Source organism: Oncorhynchus masou, chromosome 1 (genome assembly GCF_036934945.1).
Source record: "Oncorhynchus masou masou isolate Uvic2021 chromosome 1, UVic_Omas_1.1, whole genome shotgun sequence".
Lineage (NCBI taxonomy): Eukaryota > Metazoa > Chordata > Actinopteri > Salmoniformes > Salmonidae > Oncorhynchus > Oncorhynchus masou.
This window is the reverse complement of record NC_088212.1, coordinates 64,473,505-64,497,392: the sequence shown is the minus strand read 5'-3', so window position 1 is coordinate 64,497,392 and position 23,888 is coordinate 64,473,505. Positions and strand designations below refer to the sequence as shown.

At 45.5% G+C, this 23,888-nt stretch overlaps 1 protein-coding gene across 2 annotated transcripts in view; it reads left to right on the top strand.

The window, feature by feature from the left end:
- The window catches only part of igdcc4 (immunoglobulin superfamily, DCC subclass, member 4), an 86,808-nt gene that overhangs the window by 13,817 nt on the left and 49,103 nt on the right, over positions 1-23,888 (top strand). The gene's annotated exons all lie outside the window — the stretch shown is intronic.

Here is a 23,888-nt window from a genome sequence, read left to right as displayed (position 1 = left end):
TCCCTGTCTCTCTCTCTGTCTCACTCTCACTCTCTCTCTCTCTGTCTCTCTCTCTCTGTTTCTCTCTCTGCTCCTCCACTCAGTGACTCTGTTATGCAGGACTTTCCATTTCCTACCATGTAGAAATTATGAGAAGGGTGAGGTATTGTATAACTTAACAGCAGGCATGGAAACATTAGCCTCTCACTCTCTGCCTCTCTACCCCTTTCAAATCAAATCAAATTGTATTTGTCGCATACACATATTTGCAGATGTTATTGCAGGTGCAGTGAAATGCTTATGTTTCTAGCACCAACAGTGCAGTAATACCTACAATACAGAACAATACACGCAAATCCAAAGAACAAGAACAAGCAATGTCAGAGTATATATATTACGGACGCATACACTTCCATCACTTAGAAATGTCCTTGTTTTTGGAAGAAAAGGTCCTTTTTTTGTCCATTAAAATAACACAAAATTGATCAGAAATACAGTGTAGACATTGTTAATGTCGTGAATGACTATTGTAGCTGGAAACGGCTAATTTATAATGGAATATCTACATAGGCGTACAGGGGTCCATTATCAGCAACCATCACTCCTGTGTTCTAATGACACGTTGTGTTAGCTAATCCAAGTTTATAATTTTAAAAGGCTAATTGCTCATTAGAAAACCCCTTTGCAATTATGTTAGCACAGCTGAAAACTGTTGTGCTGATAAAGAAGCAATACAACTTGCCTTCTTTAGATAAGTTGAGTATCTGGAGCATCAGCATTTGTGGATTCGATTACAGGCTCAAAATGGCCGGAAGCAAAGAACTTTCTTCTAAAACTCGTCAGTCTATTCTTGATGTGCTGCACCAAGAGCTGGACCATCTCTTTGGCAGAGGGTAGCTTGGGGTGGGGAATGAAGTGGGCGGCTTTGGAAAACAAGTCCACTACTGTCAGGATGGCGGTGTTGCCATCAGACGGGGCAAGACGCGTGACAAAGTCCAGGGGTATGTGAGACCAGGGACGGTGAGGGACAGGCAGTGGTTGAAGGAGACCAGTCCGAGCTTCCCGATGAGGGTTGTTCTGCGCACAGACCATGCAGGCGGCAACGAACGCGGGACGTCTGGGACCATGGTCGGTCACAAAAAGTGTTGCCGCACAAAGGCCAGGGTTCAACGGGAGCCCGGGTGGCAGGCAAGCCTGGAAGAGTGGGCCCACTCCAGGACTGAGGAGCAGACAGCATCAGGAATAAAAATCTGGTTATCTGGGCCCCCCGGGGTTCGGCTGGGAACGCAGCGCTTCACGGACCTGCTTCCCTATTCCCCGGCTGAGTTCCAGGCACAAGGTGAGAAGGATGGTCTTGGGGTCTGAGGGTGTAGCCGAGGGGCTATGGCGGCATGACAGCGTATCCGGCTTGATATTCTTGGATCCCGGTCGGTAGGAGAGGGAGAAGTTAAACTGGGTGAAAAGCAGGGCCCACTTCCAGCTTGACTGGAATTGAAACACCTGGCAGTGCAGAGATATTCCAGGCTCTTGTGATCCATCCACACAATGAACGGATATTCCGCCCCCTCCAGCCAGTGTCTCCACTCCTCCAAAGCCATCTTCATGGTGAAAAGCTGACAATTTCCCAAATCGTAATTCCTCTCCGTGGCCTTGAGGTGGTGGGAGAACAAAAGGCAGGGATGTAACTTGAGGTCAATGGCAGAACGCTGGGACATGACAGCCTCCACTCCGACATCCGAAGCATCAGCCTCCACCCCGAACTGACGGGACGGGTCAAGATGAACCAATATGGGAGCTGTGCTTGAGGTCCCGGAATGCCCAATCAGCAGATGGGGACCACGTGAACTGAACTTTGGGAGAGTTGAGTGCAGACAGGGAGAAGCAAGGGTGCTGTGGCCACAGATAAAGCGGGAATAAAAGTTGGAAAATCCCAGGAAATGTTTGCAGCTGCACTCTGTGCGTAGTCTGGGGCCAATGCACCAGCACTTTCACCTTCCCGGGATCCATCTGCACATTCCCTGCAGCGATGATGTAACCAAGGAAGGGGATGGTGGAGCGAATTAATTCGCATTTCTCTGCTTTCACAAAAAGCTTGTTCTCTAAGAGGCGCCGAAGGACCTGTCGGACTTGGAGCATATGTTCTTGGGCTGAATGGGAGAAAATGAGGATGTCGTCGAGGTAGATGAAGATGAACAGGTTCAGCATGTCGCGGAGAATTCTTGCCCAGATATTCATAGTGACCGCTGGCCGTGTTGACGTATCCTCACCAGATGGTAGATGTTCCGCAGGTCCAACTTGGAGAAAACAGTGTCCCCCTGGAACGGCTCAAAGGCCGAGGCAATGAGTGGTAGCGGGTAGCGGTTCTTCACCGTGATGTCATTGAGGCCCCGGTAGTCGATGCACGGCTTCCTTGATGTAGGTCTTCATAGCCTTGGTCTCCGGATCCAACAGAGAGTACAGTCGTCCCGGGGCGGTGTGGTGCCCGGGAGAAAGTTGTTCCCGCAGTCATAGGGTTGGTGCAGAGAAAGTGAAGTGGCCCGAGCCTTACTGAAAACCCCCCGGAGTTCCTGGTACTCTGCAGAAATGGCGGAGAGGTCCGGGGCAACTTCTGAGCCCACTGGAAGACGTCCTGGGGCAGGCTGCACTGACTTCTGGTAATGAGCATGGCTAAACAGTCTCCAGCCCATGATGGCACCAGCAGTCCAGTCAATAATTTGATTGTGTTGCTGGAGCCAAGAGAATCCCAATACATGGGAACCTGAGGAGACTTAATTAGCATGAATTGGATAGCCTTGCTGTGGTTCCCTGACACTCGTAGGTTGTTGGAAGTGGTATTGTGGGTGACCCGGCCTGTAGAGTGCCCATCCAGCCCATCTAACATCCATCGGAATGGAGAGGGCCTGAGTGGGGATGCCCAGCTCGGACGCCAGTGTAGCGTCCATAAACCTTTCATCAACCCCAGAGTCGATTTTGACTGGTTCTCCCACAGCAGAAAGCATGGAAAGGGTTGCGAGTAAGGGGAGAGGAAAGTTTTTCCGTATGGCCCACCAGAGTACTCGCCCCTACTGGTGAGCCTGGTCTTTTAGTGGACAAGAGGACATGAAATGACCAGTAGTCCCGCAATACAGGCCACTCTTCATGTGAAGCCGGTATAGACGTTTGGCTGGAGACAGCTTAGCCCTGCCAAGGTGCAGGAAGGGGTGATTCGGTAGACTTCGTAGACTCTAGGGGGAACTCGTGTAGCCTCGGGTCCTCTTGGCAACAGATTCGTCGGGGACTTCCGTGATGCCTCAGAGACGAGGGGGAATCCTTGGGCGGGCGAGTGGAATCGGACCCCCTCTCCTTCCTGCATTCCCGTAGCTGCCCATCGGTCCAGATGGTCAAGGCAATGAGCAAGTCAAGATCTGTCGGTAGTACCCGGGCTGCGAGTTCATACTTAACCTCCTTCGATACTCTGTGCAGGAATGTGTCAAGCAGCGATTCTGGATTTCAGGCACTCACGGATGCCAACGTGCGGAAATCCACTGCATAGTCTGCCATACTGCAGGAGTCTTGCCGAAGCTGGAGTAACTTCCGGGCAGTGTCTCTCCCGGACAATGGAGAATCAAAAACCTTTTTCAGTTTTGCGACAAACTCCTCCAGACTGAAGCATACAGCTGACTGTTGTTCCCTCACGGCCTTAGCCTAGGCAAGAGCTGTTCCAGACATCAGTGTGATGAGGTACTTTGAGCGGTCCAAAAGGAAGGAGGAGGGCTGCAGCTAGATGATGAGAGAACACTGCACAAGAAACGCCTGACAGGTTCCTGACTCTCCAGCGAAGTGTTTCCCGGGGGAGGTAAGCTGGGCTCTCGGGAAACCGGGATGGCCGCGCTGCTAACAGCCGGGTTACTAAGGGGCTTGGAGACATTTTTCCATTTTCCAAACGTATTATCAAACCAATTATTCAGAGAAGTATCCACCCCAGAGTTTTCTTCCAAACCGCAAGCCAGGGTGGTCAAACCAGCTGAGGCTTCGGCACTGATTTGTCCGGAGCTGTGTTACTTGGGATGTAAGCACAAACATGATCCTGATAATCACGCATACTTCTCTCTTTTCAGCCATTAACATATCTAATGCAATTCTATTCTGCCAAGCCATCCAGCTGTGTAACGGCTTTCGTCTGGTGGAAGAGAAGTGGACCAAAATGCAGCGTGGTATTTCTGATACATGTTTAATGACGATGAAAAAACGAATAATACAAAACAACAAACGGAACGTGAAAACCTATACAGCCTATCTGGTGACAACAAACACAGAGACAGGAACAATCACCCACGAAATACTCAAAGAATATGGCTGCCTAAATATGGTTCCCAATCAGAGACAACGATAATCACCTGACTCTGATTGAGAACCGCCTCAGGCAGCCATAGACTATGCTATACACCCCCAAGACAAAACACACCACAAAAAACCCATGTCACACCCTGGCCTGACTAAATAAATGCAGACAAACACAATATACTTCGACCAGGGCAAGACAAGCTGGTTGCTTCAGTCTGTTCTGCAAAACCTTTAATAGCATCTCTGGTATACTTGTTAAAGCGCTGTTGATTATCATAAATATAATTAATCCAGTCCACGTTCTTATTGAGAGTAGACCCCCCCCGGAAATGCTTAACTCTAATCCTGCTAGGATCTGATTTCTTGCTTTGACTCATCTGGCACCCCCCTTGGAACCCCAATGTTATCAAAGTATACTTAGTCAATAAGAGACCCGGACGGAAAAGCTCTTTTCTCCCATTTGGCTATACTTCATGTCTTGGTGTTGAATGAGTGTGAAAGGCATTACAATCGAGCATAATCCTGTCCAATCTGTCGGTAAAACCTTGCCCTGACATAATTTCCCAAGAGTACTGTACCGGGCCAAACGGTAATAATCTCCTCCAGTCACTGTGAAGGGAGGAACCTGGGGATTCAAATAGTGCAAATCAATACAACTGTCATTATCTGGCATTCCTGCTTTCGTGAACAGCTTTACAATACCGGCCTAAACTCCTCTACCCAGAACCGTACTAGGGTGTCGACCGAGAACTGGTCATATCCATCATACCACAACCCTAGATTCTCCTTCATTACTGTTTAAAGGGTTAGGCGTATCTTTATGCAATACATCCCTCTCTCCTGATTACAATAAAAAACTCTCACCTTCACTATACTCCACCTCCTTCCATACTGGGTGAGTGGATTCATATAGCCCTCTCTCTCCAAATGAGCTATGACCTGTGTCCACGATCAATATGGGAACCTGCACCGAAATATGCCATAATGGCTCAGAGTCCTAGACTGCCATGTAGTTAGAGACTTGGTCTACATAAAACTCCATTGAGAGATCCTTCCCAACCTCTACTCTAACTTCCTGTCTACCCAGATCTAGGGATCTCTTATGCTTATTTTGGAACAAAATCCTCATCGTCTAAACCATGGGTCAAATTACCACTCTCCGCATACTCAAGTAGGATGTGCTGTATCAGGAATATGTCACCCACGATAAGACAGCTCAGACGAACAGCTTCCATGTGAAGCCCCACCCTCTCCCCGAGAACACATCACTTAGCAAGAGCCAGACGCATCTTCACTTCTTTGAACAACAACATTGAGGATAGGACAGGTAAGGTATTTTTCATTCGAGAGATGGCCCCCAGAATTCTGTTAATTCCAGTTCTCCTCTCGAACTCTGTTATTGTTTGGGGTGTCACTGTGTCTTACCCTCCCACAGTGTGATATGAATCCGGGTAGTTCTTTCTGCTAGCTGTCACCAGAAGTCCTTTGTATGGTCCCCCCAACAGGCCTCAGGGACTGGATTGAGTGACTTCACCTGTAATTCACCTGTGGTGCATAAAATCTTGGACATACAGGTTTGGTTTACAAACAGTTTCTCATTTGTTCTATCTGATTATATCTTTCCCATATACCTACTTGTTAGCTAATAAAAAATATAAACAATTATCAGTTAATTATCCCGTAGGTCACATCCTATCCTAGAACACAATTTACCCATCCCCCCTTTGTTACCTGGCTCTGCCCAGGTAACAACCTTGCCTACTCTTAAACAATGACTTAGATAAGATTAGTAAATTATCCTTATGTCTGACATCATCATGTAGGAGCCCCTTTAATTTTCCACATGTCCAATTCTCCCTTGGGCGTCCATTCCTGTCAATCCTGTACCAATTTCCTGTCAAGTTTCTTATCTACTTTTAAGAAGTATCTGTGCTACTTATATATTTTCTTAAATATATATATTTACCCATTTAAACCGTAACCCTTTTCTCTCATATCTCTCAAATACCACTAAGCTTCTAACTGTTTGACTTTATCTAAAATCATTGATTTTAGAAAAAAACATGTCTATGAGTGGCAATCTCTAAAGTCCTTACATTTCCTTAATCAATCTATCTTAATCCTAAATCATCACAGATGTCCTATATTCCTGTTAAATGTAATAGTATTTCAAAAACTCCTAATAATCAAACAAAGTAATATATGTTGCAAAGTGTGGAATACCTTATCTACAGTAATTTATCACCCCTAAGAACTGAAACTTATTTTTCTATGTAATTCCCTGCCCTATTGGCTTAATATATCTCATATCCAAACCTCAATGTATCTTATCTACCCCTATTTATTCTTAATGATAAATATGATTTTTTTCTCTGTTATAATACCAAATCAATAATAGCCCATTCAAAAAATTCATAGCTAATATTGTAAATCAGAATCCTGAAACACTTTCTCTGCAGTGATTCAAACAATAATTCTAAACCCCTAACCAAAACTCCATTATAATGAATTTACCTTAAAACTAGTAACTCAATATGACCACATTCATTATACAAATGACTCACCCTGAGGCTGATCAGACCTCAAAAGATAGTCACGATAAGGTCAATAGGTCATTCCACCCTTGTATAGTAATGTTCCATACTACATTAGATATATTAAATAACCCTTTGTCCTTAAAATCAATCAATTCACTTGTGTAATTAAAACTCATAAAATAAAAACTCATAAAGTTCCATATGTGAGCGTTCCTCTTTAAAATACCTTTGCACTAAAACAAATAGTCCTAACAAATGTTTTATGTGTATATATTTGCAAACCTTAATGATTAATCAAAACTTCCAGGCCTTTTTTCAATTTGGTCGTTTATGGCCTCATTCTCCCCAAGATTATAATCCCAGGAAACATCCAAAATTGAGACACCTAAACATCAATTTTCCCAGAAGAACACAACACTCCTAACTAGCATTCACTATGCTACTTCGATTCAGAACCTCAAAACTGAACTATAAACTAAACCTAATGATAATTCCCCTTTAACTCAAATCATTAATCATAAGTTTTAAACAACATCAATGTATATGATTACTTAAATGAACATGCTATCCTTAGATACAATTAACCCGATAACATTATTATCCAATGTATTACTTTTTCCCTCTGCCGCAAATGTCGTACATTTCTTAGTGTAAGGAATCCGTAATTTAATCCCAGATATTTAGTAAAAATGTAAACGTATTTTCCCCTTGGCTCCTTCACCTCACATATTTTAGATTTTCCATCCGTCCCGGTATGAAGAATCCTACTTAAACACACCAGAACAAATGCTTAATTAAGTTAAATCAACTCCTAGAATAACCAGTTTTATAGGAACCAAACAAGTAGGTATATGGACTTTTTTATCACCTTCTGAAAAGTGACTCAAAACAATAATGCACGCATTTTCCTTCTAAAAGACACAAACAATTTTCTCCGTTACCCCCAGTCCGTGGCGACAAAAGTGCCTTGCGAGTGATGTCATCAACAAGTGCTCAACCTCGACTCAATTCGCAACGATTTTCAATGAATTGTAAATAATTGTTGGCTGTCTGCAGCAACAGTATTTCGGGTTCAATAAACCAAACCTAATTTATCACATCTGTTGAATCCTGAATTATAGTTTACAACATCAATCAACATCTCTCACCTCCCAATTCGCTAATTTTATAAGAACATTTCGATGTGCACAAATCTATCGTAATTGCTTCTCCGTTATTATTCAGAATTCATTTGATTTAAGTTACTGTCCCGTCTTTGATTTAACATTTTAATTACGACTCTATTCCCAATATATTATTCCACCAGATCATTTTGGGCAAAATAGCGTATTACCTCGAAATTGTCTCGCCATTATTTTTAATGCCTTCTTTTTTCGATTCTATCTAAAACACATTTTAACGTTTCAGTTCATATTTTATACTAACACTGGCGACTGTATTTTTCGGGCAAAATATGCAAATAGGTGAATTACAATTTAAAATCAATTTTAGTCTATCGGTTTCAAAGCTGAAATACTGTACCTTGGTGTTCCGCTATTAACATGATTGTGTTTCCCCGCCAATAATTATATTATTATAATTGTCCGTAGTCGCAAAACTTCGACACCGGGAATTCACAGAAAATCGTCCTAATTTAAAACCCTTCCTGGCTATATTCGTAATATCAGCTTCCATTCAGGTTCTTTGTCTGAGTCAAATTTTGGACGCCTCCCTTCCATTCTCTTTGTTCTCCTATAACGGTAATCTCCCGCTAGTTTCCGACACTTCTTTTGAGGAATTTCTAAATATCCTTACTGTTACTTAGCTATGGTATTTAATCACTTATCTATGCCTTACTATATTTAATTTTAAATTCTATGTGCATGTCTTTCTACGAATGAGCAATTAACCGTTACTTAATTACTTTATTATGTGTGTGTCTCTTTAAAGATAGTCAGTATTTATTTTCCTTCCTGTGAACCACGTCCATAGAAGACTTTTGATCGGACATCACATTTCACCCATAGGATATTATTTTTGGGACTTTCAACGTTAATATCTCATATCTCACTACTCTAGACTAAGTTAACCTCTCCTGTGAACCACATCTATAGAAGACTTTTGATCGGACATCACATTTCACCCATAGGATATTCTTTTGGGGACTTTCAACGTTAATGTCTCATATCTCACTACTCTAGACTAAGTTAACCTCATCCTTTGATATTAATGTCTTTCAGCATTGTACAGGTTCAATTATTCTGTTTACCTAGAATTACCCTGCCTTCTCACCAAGCCTAATTTATCCTCACCTGTTATATATATATCTTATCTGCAACTTCTTGATAGTCAGACTACTTCCCATATACAGATAGACTACTCAGGTTCAAACTTTATTTAGGTATGTTTTTTGAATTAATGGCTATCTTATTTGTACGGAACAAGCGTCCTAATTCTCCAATGCGTACTATATCTCTCCTTAATAACCTTCTGGCTTGCAAAACCAGGATTTATTAAGCTCTAGTTTATTTATGTTCGTGCAACTTACCACAGGTCAATTTCAGACCTGTTTCCTTCCTATCGATTTTGGTTAAAACCCAAGGTAGAAACCCATTTTATTTGTTCAGAATATTCAAGCACCTATTATTGATCAAATTCAACTCCTTTATAACATTTTAATCAATAAATATCCTAAATAATCCCTCCCAAATTCGAGAATAAAGGCTACTGACTTGCTGCCGACTGGGAAAAGCACTGTTCGTTTGAATCTGTCACCTTTCCTGTAATCTGTGGTAATACGCAGGCCTGTATTTTAACCTCAATTCGGAGGTCAGGTCTTTAGTAAAACGAGTCAAAACTCGTCCGTGCACGATTTTCGGCGTACTACCTCCAGATAACAGTATTTAGATCCGGGATTGAAGGACCAGGAAAGGAATTCTAAATTCCTCTGTATTGTTTCCCAATCAGAATTAATTGCTCTGTCAATGCATTCTATGGGATTGTAAGACCCAATATTTTTATAAGAATGGACAGAGCCCCGGTCTTAAAAGTCAGGTAACAGCGTTTAATTCAAGAGAGTACTGACCCAAAATACAAAGTACATTACATTTTAAAGAGAAGATAAAAATGACGTCATCAGTTCTCACACTCTCTCCGATCCACACAATAGCGCAGTGTCTTCAGGTCTGGAGATTGTCTCCTACTCCCCTCATAAAGCAAACATTCCAATCTGTCTAAAAGAGACTCTCCTCCACTAATGGAACATCAAAGAACATTCTTATCTTTCTGAAAAGATATAGCCTCCTTCTCCCTTAAACCCGCAAGGTACAGACAATTCATTCGTTTTACCTACAGTTTCAGTCCTAGTTTAACCAAAAACCCATACATTTCATTTCATACCATAACATAATAGTATTAAAACTTAATGGTTCTAATAAAAATGTATACATAATTAATCATTTCAACTATAATTTCTTCCAACATCGTTTAGCTCAGTTACCTTAGCTTTCTTGGGAACAGGAACAATGGTGGCCCTCTTGAAGCGCGGCTGGGGATGCCGTCTGAGCCTGCAGCCTTGTGAGAGTTAACACGTTTAAATGTTTATCTCACGTCGGCTGCAGTGAAGGAGAGTCCGTAAGTTTTGGTTGCGGGCCGTGTCAGTGGCACTGTATTGTCCTCAAAGCGGGCAAAAAAGTTATTTAGTCTGCCTGGGAGCAAGACATCCTGGTCCGTGACGGGGCTGGTTTTCTTTTTGTAATCCGTGATTGACTGTAGACCCTGCCACATACCTCTTGTGTCTGAGCCGTTGAATTGAGATTCTACTTTGTCTCTATACTGACGCTTAGCTTGTTCGATTGCCTTGCGGAGGGAATAGCTACACTGTCTGTATTCGGTCATGTTTCCGGTCACCTTGCCCTGATTAAAAGGTGGTTCGCGCTTTCAGTTTCACGCGAATGCTGCCATCAATCCACGGTTTCTAGTTTGGGAATGTTTTAATCGTTGCTATTGGAATGACATCTTCAACGCACATTCTAATGAACTCGCTCACCGAATCAGCGTATTCGTCAATGTTGTTGTTTGATGCAATACGAAACATATCCCAGTCCACGTGATGGAAGCAGTCTTGGAGTGTGGAATCAGATTGGTCGGACCAGCGTTGAACAGACCTCAGCGCGGTAGCTTATTGTCAGCTTTTCCGAAAGGAGAGCGGGGCAGGGCCTTGTATGCGTCGCGGAAGTTAGAATAGCAATGATCCAAGGTTTTTCCAGCCCTGGTTGCGCAATCGATATGCTGATACAATTTGGGGAGTCTTGTTTTCAGATTAGCCTTGTTAAAATCCCCAGCTACAATGAATGCAGCCTCAGGATATATGGATTCCAGTTTGCAAAGAGTCAAATAAAGTTCGTTCAGAGCCATCGATGTGTCTGCTTGGGGGGGGATATATACGGCTGTGATTATAATCGGGGAGAATTCAATTGGTAGATAATGCGGTCGACATTTGATTGTGAGGAATTCTAAATCAGGTGAACAGAAGGACTTGAGTTCCTGTATGTTGTTGTGACCACACCACGTCTCGTTAACCATGAAGCATACGCCCCGCCCCTCTTCTTACCAGAAAGATGTTTGTTTCTGTCGGCGCGATGCGTGGAGAAACCAGCTGGCTGCACCGACTCCGATAGCGTCTCTCCAGTGAGCCATGTTTCCATGAAGCAAAGAACGTTACAGTCTCTGATGTCGCTCTGGAATGCTACCCTTGCTCGGATTTCATCAACCTTGTTGTCAAGAGACTGGACATTGGCGAGAAGTATGCTAGGGAGTGCCCGTCTCCGAAGTCTGACCAGAAGACCGCTTCGTTTCCCTCTTTTTCGAAGTCGTTTTTTTGGGTCGCCGGCTGGGATCCATTCCGTTGTCCTGGGTCAAAGGCAGAACACAGGATCCGCTTCGGGAAAGTCATATTCTTGGTCGTACTGATGGTGAGTTGACGCTGCTCTTATATTCAGTAGTTCTTCTCGACTGTATGTAATGAAACCTAAGATGACCTGGGGTACCAATGTAAGAAATAACACGTAAAAAAAACAAAAAACTGCATAGTTTCCTAGGAACGCGAAGCGAGGCGGCAATCTCTGTAACGCGGGCATATAGCCGTCTGTAGCACGTCTGTAACGCGGGAATATAGCCGTCTGTAGCACGTCTGTAACGCAGGTATATAGCCTTCTGTAGCACGTCTGTAACGCGGGCATATAGCCGTCTGTAGCACGTCTGTAACGCGGGAATATAGCCATCGGTAGAGCGTCTGTAACGCGGGCATATAGCCGTCTGTAGCACGTCTGTAACGCGGGCATATAGCTGTCTGTAGCACGTCTGTAACGCGGGCATATAGCCATCGGTAGAGAGTCTGTAACGCGGGCATATAGCCGTCTGTAGCACGTCTGTAACGCGGGCATATAGCCGTCTGTAGCACGTCTGTAACGCGGGCATATAGCCGTCTGTAGCACGTCTGTAACGCGGGCATATAGCCATCGGTAGAGCGTCTGTAACGCGGGCATATAGCCGTCTGTAGCACGTCTGTAACGCGGGCATATAGCCGTCTGTAGCACGTCTGTAACGCGGGCATATAGCCGTCTGTAGAGCGTCTGTAACGCGGGCATATAGCCGTCTGTAGCACGTCTGTAACGCGGGCATATAGCCGTCTGTAGCACGTCTGTAACGCGGGCATATAGCCGTCTGTAGCACGTCTATAACGCGGGCATATAGCCGTCTGTAGCACGTCTGTAACGCGGGAATATAGCCGTCTGTAGCACGTCTGTAACGCGGGTATATAGCCGTCTGTAGCATGTCTGTAACGCGGTCATATAGCCGTCTGTAGCACGTCTGTAACGCGGGCATATAGCCGTATGTAGCGCGTCTATAACGCGGGCATATAGCCGTCTATAGCATGTCTGTAACACGGGCATATAGCCGTATGTAGCGCGTCTATAACGCGGGCATATAGCCGTCTGTAGCACGTCTGTAACGCGGGCATATAGCCGTATGTAGCACGTCTGTAACGCGGGCATATAGCCGTCTGTAGCACGTCTGTAACGCGGGTATATAGCTGTATGTAGCACGTCTGTAACATGGGCATATAGCCGTCTGTAGCACGTCTGTAACGCGGCAAATAGCCGTATGTAGCACGTCTGTAACGCGGGCATATAGCCGTCGGTAGAGCGTCTGTAACGCGGGCATATAGCCGTCTGTAGCACGTCTGTAACGCGGGCATATAGCCGTCTGTAGCACGTCTGTAATGCGGGCATATAGCCGTCTGTAGAGCGTCTGTAACGCGGGCATATAGCCGTCTGTAGCACGTCTGTAACGCGGGCATATAGCCGTCGGTAGAGCGTCTGTAACGCGGGCATATAGCCGACTGTAGCACGTCTGTAACGCGGGCATATAGCCGTCTGTAGCACGTCTGTAACGCGGGCATATAGCCGTCTGTAGCACGTCTGTAACGCGGGCATATAGCCGTCAGTAGCACGTCTGTAACGCGGGCATATAGCCGTCGGTAGCGCGTCTGTAACGCGGGCATATAGCCTTCTGTAGCACGTCTGTAACGCGGGCATATAGCCGTCTGTAGCACGTCTGTAACGCGGGCATATAGCCGTCGGTAGCGCGTCTGTAACGCGGGTATATAGCCTTCTGTAGCACGTCTGTAACGCGGGCATATAGCCGTCTGTAGCACGTCTGTAACGCGGGAATATAGCCATCGGTAGAGCGTCTGTAACGCGGGCATATAGCCGTCTGTAGCACGTCTGTAACGCGGGCATATAGCCTTCTGTAGCACGTCTGTAACGCGGGCATATAGCCGTCTGTAGCACGTCTGTAACGCGGGAATATAGCCATCGGTAGAGCGCCTGTAACGCGGGCATATAGCCGCTGTAGCACGCCTGTAACGCGGGCATATAGCTGTCTGTAGCACGTCTGTAACGCGGGCATATAGCCATCGGTAGAGCGTCTGTAACGCGGGCATATAGCCGTCTGTAGCACGTCTGTAACGCGGGCATATAGCCGTCTGTAGCACGTCTGTAACGCGGGCATATAGCCGTCTGTAGCACGTCTGTAACGCGGGCATATAGCCATCGGTAGAGCGTCTGTAACGCGGGCATATAGCCGCCTGTAGCACGTCTGTAACGCGGGCATATAGCCGCCTGTAGCACGCCTGTAACGCGGGCATATAGCCGTCTGTAGAGCGTCTGTAACGCGGGCATATAGCCGTCTGTAGCACGTCTGTAACGCGGGCATATAGCCGCCTGTAGCACGCTGTAACGCGGGCATATAGCCGCCTGTAGCACGCCTATAACGCGGGCATATAGCCGCCTGTAGCACGTCTGTAACGCGGGAATATAGCCGTCTGTAGCACGTCTGTAACGCGGGTATATAGCCGTCTGTAGCATGTCTGTAACGCGGTCATATAGCCGTCTGTAGCACGTCTGTAACGCGGGCATATAGCCGTATGTAGCGCGTCTATAACGCGGGCATATAGCCGTCTGTAGCATGTCTGTAACACGGGCATATAGCCGTATGTAGCGCGTCTATAACGCGGGCATATAGCCGTCTGTAGCACGTCTGTAACGCGGGCATATAGCCGTATGTAGCACGTCTGTAACGCGGGCATATAGCCGTCTGTAGCACGCTGTAACGCGGGTATATAGCTGTATGTAGCACGCCTGTAACATGGGCATATAGCCGTCTGTAGCACGTCTGTAACGCGGCATATAGCCGTATGTAGCACGTCTGTAACGCGGGCATATAGCCGTCGGTAGAGCGTCTGTAACGCGGGCATATAGCCGTCTGTAGCACGTCTGTAACGCGGGCATATAGCCGTCTGTAGCACGTCTGTAATGCGGGCATATAGCCGTCTGTAGAGCGTCTGTAACGCGGGCATATAGCCGTCTGTAGCACGCCTGTAACGCGGCATATAGCCGTCCGGTAGAGCGTCCTGTAACGCGGGCATATAGCCGACTGTAGCACGCCTGTAACGCGGGCATATAGCCGTCTGTAGCACGCCTGTAACGCGGGCATATAGCCGCTGTAGCACGCCTGTAACGCGGGCATATAGCCGTCAGTAGCACGTCTGTAACGCGGGCATATAGCCGTCGGTAGCGCGTCTGTAACGCGGGCATATAGCCTTCTGTAGCACGTCTGTAACGCGGGCATATAGCCGTCTGTAGCACGTCTATAACGCGGGAATATAGCCGTCTGTAGCACGTCTGTAACGCAGGCATATAGCCGTCTGTAGCACGTCTGTAACGCGGGAATATAGCCATCGGTAGAGCGTCTGTAACGCGGGCATATAGCCATCTGTAGCACGTCTGTAACGCGGGCAAATAGCCGTCTGTAGAGCATCTGTAACGCGGGCATATAGCCGTCTGTAGCACGTCTGTAACGCGGGCATATAGCCGTCTGTAGCACGTCTGTAACGCGGGCATATAGCCGTCGGTAGAGCGTCTGTAACGCGGGCATATAGCCGTCTGTAGCACGTCTATAACGCGGGCATATAGCCGTCTGTAGCACGTCTGTAACGCGGGCATAAGCCATCTGTAGCACGTCTATAACGCGGCATATAGCCGACTGTAGCACGTCTGTAACGCGGGCATGTAGCACGTCTGTAACGCGGGCATATAGCCGTCTGTAGCACGTCTGTAACGCGGGCATATAGCCGTCTGTAGCACATCTATAACGCGGGCATATAGCCGTCTGTAGCACGTCTGTAACGCGGGCATATAGCCGTCTGTAGCACGTCTGTAACGCGGTCATATAGCCGTCTGTAGCACGTCTGTAACGCGGGCATATAGCCGTCTGTAGCACGTCTGTAACGCGGTCATATAGCCGTCTGTAGCACGTCTGTAACGCGGGCATATAGCCGTATGTAGCGCGTCTATAACGCGGGCATATAGCCGTCTGTAGCATGTCTGTAACGCGGGCATATAGCCGTATGTAGCACGTCTGTAACGCGGGCATATAGCCGTCGGTAGCGCGTCTGTAACGCGGGCATATAGCCTTCTGTAGCACGTCTGTAACGCGGGCATATAGCCGTCAGTAGCACGTCTGTAACGCGGGCATATAGCCGTCGGTAGAGCGTCTATAACGCGGGCATATAGCCGTCGGTAGAGCGTCTGTAACGCGGGCATATAGCCGTATATAGCACGTCAGTAACGCGTGCATATAGCCGTCGGTAGAGCGTCTGTAACGCGGGCATATAGCCGTCGGTAGAGTGTCAGTAACGTGGGCATATAGCCGTATGTAGCACGTCTGTAACGCGGGCATATAGCCGTATGTAGCACGTCTATAAGGCGGGCATATAGCCGTATGTAGCACGTCTGTAACGCGGGCATATAGCCGTATGTAGCACGTCTATAACGCGGGCATATAGCCGTATGTAGCACGTCTGTAACGCGGGCATATAGCCGTCTGTAGCACGTCTGTAACGCGGGCATATAGCCGTATGTAGCACGTCTGTAACGGGCATATAGCCGTATGTAGCACGTCTGTAACGCGGCATATAGCCGTATGTAGCACGTCTGTAACGCGGGCATATAGCCGTATGTAGCACGTCTGTAACGCGGGCATATAGCCGTATGTAGCACGTCTGTAACGCGGGCATATAGCCGTATGTAGCACGTCTGTAACGCGGGCATATAGCCGTATGTAGCACGTCTGTAACGCGGGCATATAGCCGTATGTAGCACGTCTGTAACGCGGGCATATAGCCGTATGTAGCACGTCTGTAACGCGGGCATATAGCCGTCGGTAGCGCTAAATTGCAGCACCCCCATCTTCCCACGGCTATACCCTCTTTAGCACTTTGCGGTCAGATAACAAGCAGTTGCCGTACCAAGTGGTTATGCAGCCAGTCAAGATGCTCTCAATGGTGCAGCTGTAGAACTTTTTGAGGATCTGAGGGCCCATGCCCAGGAGGGAGGATAATGAAAGTTCACAGAAGTAACAAGTCATGGTAGACCTACCATAAGTGATTAAAGTTGGTAAAGGAATTACCAAAAAATCAGTAATTACTACCACTGAATTGGCTACAATGGGAAATCATAATAGTCACAAACAACAGTTGGGTCACCTGCTACTGTTCTCCCTTCCACTGGCATACTGTTATCTTTGTCTCACTGTTGTCTGGAGGTCAAACCAAGACTGTCATAACAGTATGAGTCTACACAATCTCCCTTTTCTCCCTTCCTCTCCAGTTAATGTCACATCTCCCAGCTCTTACTGACACCTACCCATGAGCCCCCTCTCTTTCCACTTACTTTAGCCAGCATTCTCAACCACTGTGCACCCACCTGTTTCTGACAGGTGTATAAAATCGAGCACACAGCCATGCAATCTCCATAGATAAACATTGGTAACCAAATAGCTTACTGAAGTGCTCAGTGACTTTAAACGTGGCACCGTCATAGGATGCCACCTTTCTATCTAGTCAGTTCGTGAAATTTCTTCACTGCTAGAGCTGTCCTGGTCCACTGTAAATGCTGTGATTCATCACTCCAGAGAATGCATTTCCACTGCTCCAGAGTCCAATGGTGTCTACGTGCAACAACGGCTCAGCTGCGAAGTGGTAGGCCAGACAAGCTAACAGAACAGGAACTTGTGAGTGCTGAAGCGCGTAACTCGTAAAAATTGCAACACTCACTACGAGTTTCAAACTGCTTCTGGAAGAAAAGTCAGCACAATAACTGTTCATCGGGAGCTTCATGAAATGGGTTTCCATGGCCGAGCAGCCGCATACAAGCTTAAGATCACCATGCGCAATGCCAAGCGTCGGCTGGAATGGTGTAAAGCTTGCCGCCATTGGACTCTGGAGCAGTGGAAACGCGTTCTCTGGTGTGATGAATCACGCTTTACCATCTGGCAGTCCAACGGACGAATCTGGGTTTAGCGAATGCCAGGAGAACGCTACCTGCCCCAATGCATAGTGCTCGACCTCACTAATGTTCTTGTGGCTGAATGGAAGCAAGTCCCAGCACAATGTTCCAACATCTAGTGGAAAGCCTTCCCAGACGAGTGGAGGCTGTTACAGCAGCAAAGGGGGACCAACTCCATATTAATGCCCATGATTTTCGAATGAGATGTTCGACGAGCAGGTGTCCACATACCTTTGGTCATGTAGTACAGTACAGTATAGTGGAGAAAATAAGAGTATATTACTGTAGAGTACAGTATATCCTACTGTACTGAAGTATACTTTACTGTACTCTACTGCACTGTACTGAACTCTAGCCGTGATAATTCTGTGGACCAGACCAAGTTGAATTAATACTACTCTTTTGTCCACAGATAGCCAGCCTAGCTGCTTAAAATGCTCGACCTCCAGATGAATATGAGGGGGAGTTTAAGTACAATTCGTACAAACTTGTTTTGGCTTGTCTGTCGGTGAACAATGATATGCAGGCATAATCTAAGTGACGACTAGTGCACTTGCCTGGAGTCTTTAGTGTGTCTATAGCTAGGTCTCCATTCAATTGGCGACAGATTTTAATGCGACTTTTCCAAAAAAATCCGCATAAAAACAATATGCTAATTTCCCCATCAGAGTTGATTCCATCAAATTGACTTGTTGCGGATAAAAGTATGTGCGTAAACATGTAGTGCACATAAAAAAAAAATAATAATAAATTTGTTTCCATGGCATTTTCAACTCTCGGCCTACTTTGTCACTAAAAATGTTCCTTATGTATAGCGAATCTGCCCGATCTGGTATTGGCACATGCGCTCTAGCCAACAGCTCGCAAATACATTGCGGGTATAGCCAACATGATGAGATTATTATGGACAAAGGTGCAATATAATTTTTATTTGTCAAACGGCAGCCAAGCATTGATCATCATGTCACCAGAATAAGACCCTCGATATTTAGCATTGAAAGGAGCATCAAGCTGTGAAATTCATCATAATTTATTTAATCTGTAGTTTAATAAACCGAATATATGACGAGTTGCGTGAATGACGATCCGCGACAGACAGCGCATCTCAGGATCAGAAGTAAGAATACAGCAAGACGGACCTGCTGCTGTGCCTTTCTAGTCCTTATAAACTCTCGAGAGTATATCTACAACTGGTCCAAATGGAATGAAACATTCAAATCACAGGGCTTTTGCGCCTTATTCAAATTACATTTTTCACTGCAGCCTAGATTAGAAGGTTTTACTCACTTGAAAACAGTAATCAAATTATGCATTACATTGGGTTGTTGTAGGCTAGTCTATAATTGTGTTGTCCCTAAACAAGATCAATAGTAGAGCTTTTTGAGCTGCGTGTCTCATGTCTACTGTTCTTTCATGCTCAATGATGCACCTGGCCTTTTCCGCTGCCTATCAACTATTCCTATTTGTGCTTGTGGATTCACATTGAAAATGTATGCAGCTTTGAATGTGTGGTATGATTGCTATTTAGCCTATTGCAGATCTGGACAAACGATCCACCTACCACTATTGTCAATATGACTAGTGGATAGAGGGCAGGACAGGCAGACTGGTGGACTATTTTTGACCTTTGGTATAGTAAAAAACAATACTATGTGGAAAAGCATAGTGCATAAGGGAAGTACAAAAACACCTTGATATAGGGGAGGCTCTTGCAAGCAGATGAGGAAATGTGTCTAGGATGGAAGAAATTATATAGTAAAACCTGCAAAAGAGCGAATATAAACCAGGGAAAGTAACGCACTACCTTCCCCTGTGCCCAATAAAAAAAACACAACCCCTCCCAAAGCAAAAACATTTTTGGGGGGTTAAATGTTTCTGTGGAAATTGTTAAAAGTAGTACTTGTGCATAGAATTGTATGGTTTGTTAAACTTTGGAATCAATGGATTTTATTTGGCATACATTTTAAAGTTACCGTGGAGCTGCCCATCATCCACCCCCATCCTTGTTGCCTTCCTCACCTCTGTCCATCTCTCCTCTCACTACTCTTCTTCCCTTTCTCTGTATTGTGATTATTCTCTCTCTTGCTTCCTCTCTCCCTCTTTCAGTCTCTCCCTCTCTCTTTCAGTTCCCTCCCTCATCCCTCCCTCCCGCTCTCTCTCCCTCCCACTCTCTGTCCTTCCCGCTCTCTCTCCCTCCAAGCCCCCCCCCCCCTCTCTCAGGCAGAGTGTGTGCGTGCGTGTAAGCTAGGAGCTCCCTGCCATGTTGTCCATTCACCGTGGCTCAGTATGAATGCCCAGAAGGGGTCTTCTGGGGTGGACCCCACCCCCCTGACCCCCGACTGTACTGCACATGCTCAGATGGATGTCTCAAAGTCCCCACATTCGCCATCCGTACTAGACAGGCATAACATCTCTGAGTGATGATAACTCTGTGTGTGTGTGTGTGTGTGTGTGTGTGTGTGTGTGTGTGTGTGTGTGTGTGTGTGTGTGTGTGTGTGTGTGTGTGTGTGTGTGTGTGTGTGTGTGTGTGTGTGTGTGTGTGTGTGTGTGTGTGTGTGTGTGTGTGTGTGTTTCTGTGTCTGTTAAGTACAGTCTCCTCTAGTGTAGTCTGTCTCAGTGCTGTAATATGTTGCGGTTGTGGTCTGTCTCTCTTCACAGGGTGGTTGATGTGATTACTGTAGCTGGAGGTGGTAGTGTGGGTCATTGTGTGTATGTGGGGTAATGGCTTCCACACAGAAGGGTCCAGGAAAACCTCTGTCAGGGAGCAGGGAAATGGCAGCAAACGGTTTAATGACTTAATAAGACCTAATTAGTGTAAATGGAGGAGAAGAGAGCGGCGCAGTGGAGGTGAGCTGGGGTGACTGAGTGTGCTTTAGCTACAGCAGCCAGACATACAGCAGGCAGCCCTCGTTCATTAGCTGATGAAAAGTAGGCCAACTGCTCTGATGTGTTCGTTCATCCCAGGGACACCTCTGGATAACAGAACAGCACACTGCTGCTTTAAGGTGCTCTCGTGCTATCTCTTTCACACTCGCACGCACACACACACACACACACACACACACACACACACACACACACACAAACACAAACACAAAAAAAACAATTGCCCACAAACAGGGACAATGTAGCTTTGTGCGTGTAAGTGTGTGTGTGCTTGCGTGTAAGTGTGTGTGTGTTGTGTGTGTGTCAGATGAATGCCAGGGCGTGGTGTGTGTAGTGTGTAGTGGAGGCTTTGAGAGCATTACCCTGCTCTGAGACAGGGGTTGTGGAGGGTCAGCCCTCATTTAATCAAGGAAATAATTCCATCTCCCATTAAGTTAATTAAAATACAAGGCCTCGCTCAAAACAGCACCAGAGGGAAACCCACCCGGGGGAACAATAGATACAGTGCATTCAGAAAGTATTCAGACCCCTTGACTTTTTTCACATTTTGTGATGTTACAGCTTTATTCTAAAGTGTATTAAATAATTTTTCCCCTCATCAATCTACACACAATACCTCAGGTTTTTAGAAATGTTAGCAAATTTATTAGAAATAAAACACTTAAATATCACATTTACCTAAATATTCAGACCTTTTACTCAGTACTTTGTTGAAGCAACTTTGGCAGCAATTACAGCCTCGAGTCTTCTTGGGTATGAAGCTACAAGCTTGGCACATTTGTATTCGGGGAGTTTTTCCCAATCTTCTCTGCAGATCCTCTCAAGCTCTGTCAGGTTGGATGGGGAGTGTCGCTGCACAGCTATTTTCAGGTAGATGTTCGATCAGGTTCAAGTCCGGGCTCTGGCTGGGCCACTCAAGGACATTCAGAGACTTGTCCTGAATCTACTTCTGGGTTGTCTTGGCTGTGTGCAGGATGTTGTCCTGTTGGAACGTGAACCTTCACCCCAGTCTGAAGTCCTAAGCACTTTGGAGCAGGTTTTTATCAAGGATCTCTCTGTACTTTGCTTTGTTCATCTTTCCCTTGATCCTGACTAGTCTCCCAGTCCCTGCCGCTGAAAAACATTCCACAGCATGATGCTGCCACCACCATGCTTCACAGTAGGGATGGTGCCAGGTTTCCTCCATGCATTCAGGCCAAAGAGTTCAGTCTTAGTTTCATCAGACCAGAGAATCTTGTTTCTCATGGTCAGAGTCCTTTAGGTGCGGGCTGTCATGTGCCTTTTACTGAGGAGTGGCTTCCGTCTGGCAACTCAACCATAAAGGCCTGATTGGTGGAGTGCTGCAGAGATGGTTGTCCTCTTGGAGGTTTCTCGCATCCTCACAGAGGAACTCTGGAGCTCTGTCAGAGTGACTCCAATCATGTTGTAGAAACATCTCAAGGATAATCAATGAACACAGGAAGCACCGGATCTGAATTCTGAGTTTTAGTTATGTAAATAAAGTATTTCTGTTATTATTTTTTTTATAAATTAGCAAACATTTCTGAAAACCTGTTTTCAACTTTGTCATTATGGGGTATTGTGTATAGATTCATGAGGAACATTTTCTATTTAATACATTTTAGAATAAGGCTGTAACGTAACAAAATAAGGAAAAGGGGAAGGGGTCTGAATACTTTTTGAATGCACTGTAAAAATCCTTGTTATTTGTTGCTTGCAATATGCTGTGTTTTTGGCAGAGGTGTTGACTCGAGTCACATGACTTGGACTCAAGTCACACTCGAGTCATAAATATGATGACTTGTAACTCGACTTTGACTTTAACACCAATGACTTGTGACTTGACTTGGACTTGAGCTTTATGACTCGACCTGACTTGATACCCTCCCCAAGCCCAAATATATAAAATGATGCTATTAAAAAAAGTGTGCAGCGCATCAACTCTTCATTTAACGGATTACAGTTTGAATCAGACTGCAGCCAATCAAATTGTGCCAGCTGAGAAAAAGTTGCGCGTTGCATTGCAGAGGAACGTCTGCGGGTGAATTCAGATGGAGCCCTTGGAAAGATGATACCCCAAATTATTATTTTCGGAGATAACGACTACGCTGTATCAACAAAAAACGGATTGCAACTTGCAAAACATGCAGGAAGTAAATGACAGACTGAGGCGCAACAACCTCCAACTTTGTTCAACATTTGAAGCTGCACAAACAACGGTAAGTCGTGGCTAATATAGCCGACAGCTATATCATTCATAACTTTGCTAATGTAGCATGTTGGCTAACGCAACGTTAAGTCAATGAGCCTCCACACAGTCAGTCAGTGCGGGAATGTGATCATTGCACCCAGGGTTGACTGGCTAGGCAGTTGGTAGCCTAAATCCTGCCTGATGTTACTACTGTTCCTAAAGCCATTGACATATGTTAGCCTACTGTAACCACTCGCACAGTGTGTGTGTGTGTTTAGGTTTGGCGATTGCGTACAAGCCTACATTGCCCGATTGCGCCCCATAGCGATCCTTGATAGTCGATCGCTATTGAGGGGGGGGGGGGTTTCTTATGGCTACCCATGTATTTCTATGGAAATATAAAGTTTATTTGGAAAGTAAGTAGATTTTTAAAAGCATTCATTTTCATTTTTATTTAACTAGGCAAGCCAGTTAAGAACAAATTCTTATTTTCAATGACGGCCTAGGAACAGTGGGTTAACTTCCTTGTTCAGGGGCAGAACGACAGATTTTCAGCTTCGATCTTGCAACCTTTCGGTTACTAGTCCAACGCTCTACCCACTAGGCTACCAGCATAAATGTAATATACTAACTATTACTCTTGTTAAAAATATAAAATGGTATTACATTTGATGAAGAGCACATTATGACTTGTTTTGGACTCAACTCCAAGTTTAGGACTTGAGACTTGACTTGATACTTGTTGGTCTTGACTTGGGACTTGACTCAAGACTTGTTGGTCTTGACTTGGGACATGACTTGGGACTTGAGTGCTAAGACTTGAGACTTACTTGTGACTTGTAAAACAATGTCCCACCTCTGGTTTTTGGACTTTTCAGTCTGGGAATAGTCTCTCACTTCAAAATGTATGATTGTTGGTTGTTGTTTGTCCAACACTTTTCTGGACATATTACAACTCAGTAAACCTGACACTACACAGGTTGATCAATAGGATGTGAAGTTCACCTATGACGCTGTAAACGGGGTATGCATACAGCCAAAGATAAACACTGGAATGTACAAACTACAGGGAAGAACCTTTGA